The 10,000-nt window shown below is 41.5% G+C and overlaps 1 protein-coding gene and 1 long non-coding RNA gene across 2 annotated transcripts in view; one reads left to right on the forward strand and one right to left on the reverse strand.

Annotated features, from left to right (window-relative positions):
• Positions 1-10,000, reverse strand: part of angpt1 (angiopoietin 1) — a 363,643-nt gene that overhangs the window by 301,806 nt on the left and 51,837 nt on the right. The window contains exon 2 of the mRNA XM_087293862.2: positions 6,176-6,328. The gene's annotated coding sequence lies outside the window, so the exon portion shown is untranslated. The remainder of the gene's footprint in view (positions 1-6,175; positions 6,329-10,000) is intronic.
• Positions 1,099-6,495, forward strand: LOC148679879 (uncharacterized). Its single transcript, XR_015945518.1, has 2 exons — positions 1,099-4,821; positions 4,990-6,495. It is a non-coding gene; the product is annotated as an uncharacterized LOC148679879 (long non-coding RNA).

The following is a 10,000-nucleotide window of genomic DNA, read 5'->3' on the forward strand; positions in this document are numbered from 1 at the left end:
CATTTTAAGAAACATTTAAGACATTTTGGAGCAGTAAACATGTCAGGCTAAATGATTAAAACAAATCATTGACTTCTGCTGCCTTTATTAGCTTCAAAACCACAGACTCCTGAATAGGCATGTTTGGAGATCTTTCTTTTTTTGTGGATATAAAGTAAAGCCACTGCACTGTTAACAGCATGCTTGGTTAAGTGATTTGCATTTTAAAAGGGTGCCCCAGAGTGTATTTTTAAGGCTTGGTTGCGTTTACGGGGTTAAAAAATAATAATAATAATAAAAAAATAAAAATCTTACTTTAATTATATACAGCTACTCAGCTAACATGAAAACCACAGTCATATTTCCTAGTTCCTCCGAAAGGCCCACCCACAAGAGGCTCTGATTGGTCAGCTAACATTGAGTGCTGTGATTCGTGAAACTAGAAGAGACTCTGGAAGCTGTCCTTTGTCAAATGCTAGAGCTATATATTTGTTATAAGTCTATAGAACTTAATTAAAATAAATTGTAAGCACTTCCTCTTTGTGCCGTGCCCAAATACAGAAACAGAAGCGTTTGGATGCCATTTCAGCTTTCTTTGCTATAACATTACAGCGTCTCTGGTGAATGCGCGTAACCTGAAGCGTTTGTGATCTCACTAGACCGGATGTATTTTTTGTAGTCCTCAAACTTGTTTCGCTGTAGGCTTTGCTAAGCTAACTCTGTACAGGGAGGGAGTAAAATACATTTCCAAGCACACAAACACACACTTTTTGTCGGCAATGCCAGTGCACGCTCATACATCAATGTAGAAAAGTGATCTAAAATTCTCATAGTTCATTATTTAAAAAAAGATTTGCATACAGACCACCGGGGAAACTCCAGATCATAGATATATGTGTATATATCTGGCTCTGGATGGCCACAGTCCTCCACTGCAGCTTGGTCCCGCATTCATTTCAAAGGAGCGCTACCCTGTACTAAAATGGCGGCTCTGTTGACGCATTCATTCTAATAGACAACAGCAGGGTGGCGACATCTAATGTATATATCTATGGAAATTAGTTTGTGAAACTTTGCTTAAATGTATTTCTGTATGTATGTATTATATCATCTTTGCTTCAAATTACCAAAAACGTATTACCGCTTGTGTGAGGCGTTTCTAATGCAGCATCTATGGGACAGGACAGTAAATTGGACGTTATTCTTCCCTTTGGCTGCCGTCAGTCTCATTTTTTTACCTTTTTCTGAAAGTCTTTATAGCATCATCGTGGAGTTTTTCTTTAATTATTAAAAAAAATAGAGTTTAAAAAAATAAAAAAATATATTTGTTGTCTTATTGTTGAAGTCTTCCCAAATATGATGACTTCCGCTACTGAGAAACCCGGAAATGAAAAAGGTCTATACATATTGACCATTACACTTTTCCCCATTCTACACTACAGGAGTGACACATCTTGTGTGTACTACAGTCTTTGGTAGCACACATTAGAAAAGAAAAAAGTCAATCGTGTGGATTTATGACGTAGGCAGTATTTGGGTTACAATAACAACTTGTGTACTCAGCTCAACCTTGAAAGAGCCTCAACTTTCTCCCTCCACATAAAGCTGCCCTCATTCCAGCACGTAATAAAAGAGGAAACACTATACATATGACTGTCACCTCCCAGGGGCTTCAGAAAGCAGACAAACTCATGGCGTCTGGAGGCCGCGAGCGAGCGGGACGTGGCTTTATGATGTTTCATGTCAGTGATTTGTGTCTAGAATTTATGCCAGAGTCATTGTAGTCAAGTTCCTGTCCTGTAAATCACGGCCGCAGCTGGAGCTTTAATCCCGCTCCAGTTAGAAGAAAAAACTCTGCAAACATAAAGAAAGCCCGGGGACATTTGCGGATGACAAGATCTGACAAACCACCGGCCCTCAGGCTGCAGATCTACAAAACTCTCCAATGAGAAACAAAAGACACTTGTGAAATATAGTTGAGGTTACCTCATCGTAGAGGCTGGTCGATAATGAAAAATAAATCATAATCAGGATTATGTCAATTATTTGTCAATACAGTGACTTAAAGGGCCATGAAACCCCCTCGTTTCAGCAGGGTGTTTTCACACCTCTACTTTGGAAAAAGTCAGAAAAGTGGGCGTGTCCAGCTCGGTTTAGGGGGGAGTGTCGGAGGAACTAAAGTGGGAGGGTGTGGGAGTGTCTAATTGGGCGCGCTGAGTTTTAGAGTCAAAATACACACATACAGGGGACTAAGTGACTGTGTTTACATGGACATCTGTAGTCGAAATATTTGCCATATTATGAAATGGTGGACTTTAACTGCAGTTTGGCTCTTTCATTGAGGTATTCATTCATGTCCCTCACAACAAACGAGATATTTGATTTGAGGATCTGCTCTAAGCGTGTATTTTTCATGCAATGTTTGATACCGCAGGGCGAATGAGAGAAAAAAACCCTCTGCATTTCCCGGAAGCTTAGATGCACACGGCAGGTAGTGTCAGAAAGCCGCGTGTGTTATTCCGGTCACTAAATGCGGTTAAAGTTTGGTTGTGGTGCTAACATGTTTACACTCGGTGCAATAGTTAGTTCGATACGAACAAACTGAATAAACAAAGAGCACTGGTCGCTCACTTACCAAATCTGTAGAGACAGGACAATCACCAGCAACTAGAGCCGCCTCTTTATTAAGAGGAGACTACAAGCGAATCCGGACCTCAGCGTTTGCAGATGAGAACAGCTCTCAGGTAAACAATGTTCCTCCTTAGACATGTAAGTTATCGTTGTCGCGTACACTGTTAATCCACACGTGACTCCAGCTGAGCTCTCACAGAGAGAAAATGAAAACAAAACTTCACAGCAGCAAACTATAAAAGCAACACTTCATGCTTGTTTTGCCAACACAACGTGGCGTCTCTGTCGTCTAAACATTGTGACAGTAATGAATATTAATGAAGTTGCACAATAGAGCGCGCTGATTGGTTTAAACCAAGCCTTACTCATGCATTAATGCAGCACACTGTAAGACGTAATAAGACACACTCTGGCACAGACGTCCAGTCTGCACGCTGGAATACACGCTATTATCTCATGACCGTGACGCAGCTTCAAAATTTGTTTCAAACCGGAAGTACGAATTTGCTTGAAATAACACAAAAACAACAAATTTACACTTTTAGTGAAATATAGGTGTCCTAATATTGTTTTTAGCAGTGTGGGACACATATATGACTGTCAACAGCTCAACACATGTGTTCTGGTGTTTCGTGACCCTTTAACTCTTGTGTGTGTGCTGCTGGGGATGTTTTCATTGACTCTGGAGTGATTGGGAGTCTTATATGGCCACAACTTCCTCAGTGTTTCAGCAAATGGAATTATTTCTAAGCTGTGTCTCATTTCAGAGGCTGCATCCTCCGAAGGATGGTATATAACACGCACTGTCTCTTTAAGAGCAGAATGGATCCAACTTACTATTACACATGCATTTTTAATCAACTAAATGTTCATTTAATAAATACCAAATCATGGGATTATGTGAATAGTGTTTTTTTTTTTTTTGACAATTTGACACTGTTGCAAAGGAATAAATGGAAAATACTGGAAAAGAGACTAAATATGAAGCAATAATCCTTTTATCTTGATTATTATTTTTCCAGAATCATTGGAGGCCAAAGATAAAATGGAATTTCAATTAATTGCACAGCTCTACCTCACCATGTTTTATCAATCGAGGTTAACTCTGCTCTTTCAGTCTGCTTGCTTTTCAAAATAAGCTAAATTAAGCTTTTTAACAGAGCAAGAAACCCTAAAAATGTGCACAGCAGTCAGTTATCAATACACCGGATTAATTCCTGAGGCTCTGTGGAGATTAGCTCACTCTCATGCGCGCGCGCACACACACACACACACACACACACACACACACACACACACACACACACACACACACACACGGTCATGACCTTTCATTGCCTCCAGAATCATTTTTGTCATCACTCTTTGACGAATGACATCAGGCACATAAAAAGCAGAGACGTTTTGTGAAGTTCGGGGAGTGAAATTTAACTCCAGCTCAGTTCGTCAGAATATAAGCAGCTTTATGAGTTTCCTTCAAAACCTGTCTTGTGCTCAGATTGGCTGCTTAGCTCACTTACACTTTTATGAGGTCAGTCTTTTTTACTTATTTTTTTTCTCCAAAGCTCTCTGTGTTTAAGTATATATGGGTCTATAAGACGAGACCACTCATTTCGGTGTCTGTATTAAACTCAATTTGCAAAGTGATTTTATATAAGGTCTGAAAAACACTGGATTGTATTAAAGGCAGCTATGGTGAAAAACCTACTTTTCAAGCTGTTTGGACAGACATGTGTGTAAGTATAGTGGATAGACCGTCATATTGGGCTGAAATAAACACACCCAGTCCTTTTTTTTCAATTTAACAACAAAAAACGGTGGACCAATTGGAGCCGTTTTCAGACCGACCGCAACTTGACGTAGGAAAGCGGTCCCCCCGCCCACCAATTTTGATTGACAGCCTTGCGTCATGATCATATCTTCAGTTTCTTGTTTAACGTCCGTCATTTTCAGCGTGTGAGTCAAAGCGATGTCACTAAAGGAACACCCGCGCTCTATTTTTAGATGTAAGGCATTGGGCTCAACACAAGATCAATATTCTCCACATTATCGATGTAATCAGAATTATTGCTTGTACCTTTTGTGTGGCACGGCGCCGTGGATTTCGGAGTTCTGGGCGTGGGTTTCTGTCAAGGTGCACGCGGCGGAGCTTCAGGTCAGCGGCTCGGCGCAGTGTGGGTTTCTGTCAGGGTGCACGTGGCGGAGCTTCAGGTCAGCGGCTCGGCGCAGTGTGGGTTTCTGTCAGGGTGCACACAGCGGAGCTTCAGGTCAGCGGCTCGGCGCAGTGTGGGTTTCTGTCAGGGTGCACACAGCGGAGCTTCAGGTCAGCGGCTCGGCGCAGTGTGGGTTTCTGTCAGGGTGCACGCGCCGGAGCTTCAGGTCAGCGAATCGTCACCATTGTGTTTGCCCTCGTGGAGGCCTGTGTTTGGAGTTCTGGAATGCATGGCGCGACGATTCGGGACACTTCATCTTTCCGCCGCGTCACTGAGTCTCTGGTGTGCCGTATCGCAGTGCATTCGGTGCCTCAATCAAAGTTAATTCAGTTAATTCAGAGACTATAAAAATACACAAATGATTGTGTACTCTCTCCTTGGTCTGTGTCCGACTTGTACATGTACGACTGAATGCTCATCCTAGCATAGCTTAGCTCTCTCTTTCTGTCTGTCAGCCTGTCTGTTGCAAACACAGAGCGTAAGAGCTCTTGGCTCCGCCCCCTTGTTACGTTGGGCGGGAAGCCAAAACTGTGAAGCAACACACCCTTAAAACAGCAAACTGTGTACACGCCCCCAACATGACACTCTTGAACATATTATAATAAAAAATTCTGAACTGTGTGTTAAACTGAACCTAAACGGGCACACTCAGAACAACCAGAATACTAATATTAAATCATAAGAAAAGGGTAAACTATGTGCCCTTTAACACAACATTGTAATGAATGTGTGAACTGTCTTTTATAGAAAAAGTCCACAACATCCATGCCTGTGTGAACAGAGCTTATTTTAATTTACCAGTAAAGTTGTTTAGGAAATGTTCCGGATATTTACCGGTATCACTGTGTGAAAGGGACAAATGTCTATGTAACAAATAATGTTTGTAACAAAATATTTATTGTGGACAGCAAGTTCTTCTTTAGTCAAACTGTCACTAGAAAGCTGAATGATTGGGGTGTTTTCATTTGAAGTTGCAGTTAACTATGATGTCACAAACTCTATTCTTCAGAAGCCTCGTGACATCATAGTTAGAGTTTGGTTAACTGCTGCTGGAAGGTTAAGCTAGGAAGCTACATTGTGACTTTCTGCAGATTTCACAGTAAAATCCTCAGTTTCTCCTGCAGTAATGCCGGCAATCAGGCACATGTTTAAACAGCTGTTTGGGCGTTTCACCCCTTTCCAGCGCAGAAGGGAAACGCAGCAATGTGCAGCGCAAGACTTAACAGAACAGAAACTTCCAGACACACCTGTACAAACTGAGGCCTTCAGTGAAAAGTCGAGGAAGAAATGGCGCAAGATGTCTCGAAAGAGGCAGCATGGAGAGAGAGAGGAGAAAGAGCGATATTTCAAACCTTCAGCAACAGATGAAGACCTTCTCCTTCAGAGCTCTTCTTCCTCGATGGTTCCGCCTGCAGTTCATTTGGAGCCAAAATGGAGAATTGTTTTGGTGGACATTGACAGTGAGGATGATGAAGATGATGAAGTGATGGAGGTAGATGAAGAACCTGAGGTCAGACAAGAAGATACGTCTCAGAAAAAGGAGATTGATGATCTCTCTGACCAAATGATGAGGCTTTCTTTGTAAATCCTCCTGATTGTAAAAGAGACCCATTTGACATTGTTTATTTATTTAACAGCAATCCTGCCTGGAAATAAAAACTGTGCATCTAAACACTGAAATGTGGCCTCCATAGCGGATTCTTTTCATAACTTTTTCGAAATTTCAAACATAGTGTTTTAAAATATTTAATGAACTTTTTTCCAGATATTACAAAAAATATGAAGCATTTGTCAAGTTTAATTAATAGTTTTTAACTTAATATTTACCACCTTTTACCACCAATTTCCAAAATAAGCTGTAAAAAATTATATCATTAACAACATAACAGTAAACTCTGCTAAATCAAAAAACTAATTTACTTTGACATTGTTAATACCTTTTTCAATTGACAGGGTTTTTAATTTGATTGATTTCTCTTATTACCGAAACATCGTACACGACTGACAACCATTTTGCTCATGTTTTAATAAAACCTGAAAACATTTTCATAAAAATGTGACAAATGTGACAAAACATAATAATTAGTTGATTCTGCAGATGCATGAAAAGGGAAATTACATTTTCTATTAAATAAATGAACACTTAAACATTGGTTATACAGGGCTTGAAATTGCGACCATTTTGGTTGCATATGCGCCCGAAATTTAAGTTATGCGACCTCATAATATGTATTGGGAGCATTTGTGCGACTGCATATAATGGTTGTAGTGCGACCCGTTTTGGTTTTTTCTAAAATCGGTCTTTCCTGCCGCTATATTGGTTCATATTAGCTGTCAATCACTCAAGACTTACTGCTGTCAGTCGACAGGGAGGGAGCATTTGTGAGTTTTAGGAACAAAACATAGTAACTTGACTTCTAGTTGATGATTTGGTGTCAGAAGTGTCTCTATGAAAGGTGAAGGCCTCTAGATTTTGCTGATTTGAGCTCAATAAATCTGATCATGTCTTGATGTTGACTGATTTGATGAGGACAGTGCGGTCTGACTCTGCTCAGACTAAAGTCTCATCACTGAACAGAAATAATGTCCAGTATAGAATATAAAGTCCTGCTGCAGTGGAGACAGAATGAATATTGTGTCTGACTCCATCATGAGCTTGGAGGACTGCATCCATACATCTCTGACATGACTCACATCACTGATTAATAAAGTCATCTGGAATGAAGAAGAAAGCCTTCAGCAGGACTCCCAGAGTTCATCAAGATTCATACTTAATGCCTCCTCCATCTTACCTAAAAACATGCTCAATAATGTTCATGTCTGGTGACTGGGCTGGCCATTCCTGAATCAGCTTGACCTTTAGGATCTTTGATGTGGAGGCTGAAGTATGAGCAGGAGCGCTATCCTGCTGGAGAATTGTCCCTCTCCTGTGGTTTGTAATGTAATGGGCAGCACAAATGTCTTGATCCCTCAGGCTGCTGATGTTGATCATCCACTCTGCAGATCTCTCGCACACCCCCATACTGAATTAACCCCAAACCATGATGTCTCCTTCACCAAACTTGACTGATTTCTGTGAGAATCTTGGTCCATGCTGGTTCCAGTAGGTCTTCTGCAGTATTGGTGATGATCGGGATGCAGATCAACAGATGATGCAGCAGAGAAATCCACCTTCTGGCACTTCCAAATCATCCACTAAGTCAAGTTATTGTCTGTTTCTCTTACAACTGAGATCAAGGCAAGACTTTCGTCAGGTTGTGTATATGGCTTATTACCTTTGATCAAGACTTCTCTTGTTTTTAATGCCTATGATGAAAATGAACGGAAAAACACTTCCAGAACTAGCACTGCAGAAATGTCCACATGCACTAACTGCAGTATATTTGCTGTATACTGAGCATTAGAGCGTCCAACAACTGATCTGAAATATATTCAGCACAGTCCCAGCTCCACACTCTCCACACAACTTTCTTCCTCTCCAAGGTCAGCGATGTATTTAGCCGGCGTGTTCATTTCCTTTCTGCCACCGCAGCATGTTCTGGCTAAACGCAGCACTTTTCATACACCCAAAGAAATGAGTGATGGAGTTGGATCACAACGGATGAGAGATGTAAAGGTGGGAGGTTAAGGTGCAATTTTTTGTCAAGCATTAGCCCTTAATTCATCCCACTGGGAACCCGGTAATTTCTGATGATACCATGACATTTACCAGCCGACCACAAGCCAGGGTTTAGTATTTATAGACGCACAAAACCTGCAATGATGTAAAACACAACCGCTAAATGATCAGATTTATTCCAGAAAGCCACCGTAAACACAGTGTCTGGCATCATGCTTGGTGGAAATGTAGGCATTGCCCTTAGCAACTTCAATTCAGTTCATCTTTATTTCTATAGCGCTTCTACAATGTAGATTGAGTCAAAGAAATTCTAGTAAACTGAAGTGTCAGTCCAGTTTTCAGAGTTGAAGTTCAGCTCAGTTCAGAGTGGTTTAATTTTCACTGCTGAAAGGTCAAACACTGAAGAGCAAATCCATCAATGCGCAGCTCCACAAGTCCCAAACCAAACAAGCTAGTGGAGACAGTGGAGGAACAATCTTGACAAGCTGACCAAAGTGAAAAGAGAAACCAGGCTCAGTTGGCGACGACCATTTCTCCTCTGGCCAAACGTCTTGTGCAGAGCTGCAGTCTAGGCACTGGAGACTAGAGAAGGCTGGACACTCATCATGGAGAATCTGCAGATGTGAGTAGGTCACCGGTGGGTGTTCAGGCTGGCCCACAGGATCAGTGCAGAGACTCCTCTGTTACTGGTGTCTTTAAGAATCAGTCCCATGCTCTCCACTCCTCCAAATGTTTTTTTGTGAACAATGAAGTGGTGCAGTGGATCATAGACTCACACTTTGGATCATATTATTCACTGTACTTAAATGGCCTCCACAGTCACCAGAGCTCAATCCAATAGAGCAGCTTTGGGATGTGGTGGAACGGGAGATTGGCATCATGGATGTGCAGCCGACAAATCTGCAGCAGCTGTGTGATGCTATCATGTCAATATGGAGCAAAATCTCTGAGGAATATTTCCAGTGGCTTGTTAAATCTCTGCCACCAAGGATTACGGCAGTTCTAGAGGCAAAAGGGGTCCAACCCAGTACTAGTAGGTGTACCTAATAAAGTGGCCGGTGAGAATATTAAATGAATAATATTGAAAAAAAAATATTATGTTTTTTTTTTTTTGAGAGAAAAATTTTTCAATTTAGATTTGTCAATTTACTTATGTTACATGTTTTTGGTCTGTGGGAGGAAACCGGAGAGCCCGGTGAAAACCCACGCAAACATGGGGAGAACATGCGAACTCCGCACAGAAAAACCGACCTGGCCAGGTAGAGTCCGAGCCGGTGGCATTCTTGCTGTGCGACCGTGATGCTAACCACTAGGCCTCCGTGCTGCCCTGAAAAGGAAATGGGAGGAGTAGGGGTGGAAGGGGGGATTCTTCAAGACGATGATGGTTGAGGTAAGATACTCTGGTTATTTATAGTGGTTAAGGAGTCGTCTGATTGGTAAATCAGGGGATTCTTCAAGACGATGATGGTTGAGGTAAGATACTCTGGTTATTTATAGTGGTTAAGGAGTCGTCTGATTGGTAAATCAGGGGATTCTTCAAGACGATGATGGTTGAGGT

This window comes from Danio rerio, chromosome 19 (genome assembly GCF_052040795.2).
Source record: "Danio rerio strain M-AB ecotype USA chromosome 19, GRCz13ab, whole genome shotgun sequence".
NCBI classification, from domain to species: Eukaryota; Metazoa; Chordata; class Actinopteri; order Cypriniformes; family Danionidae; genus Danio; species Danio rerio.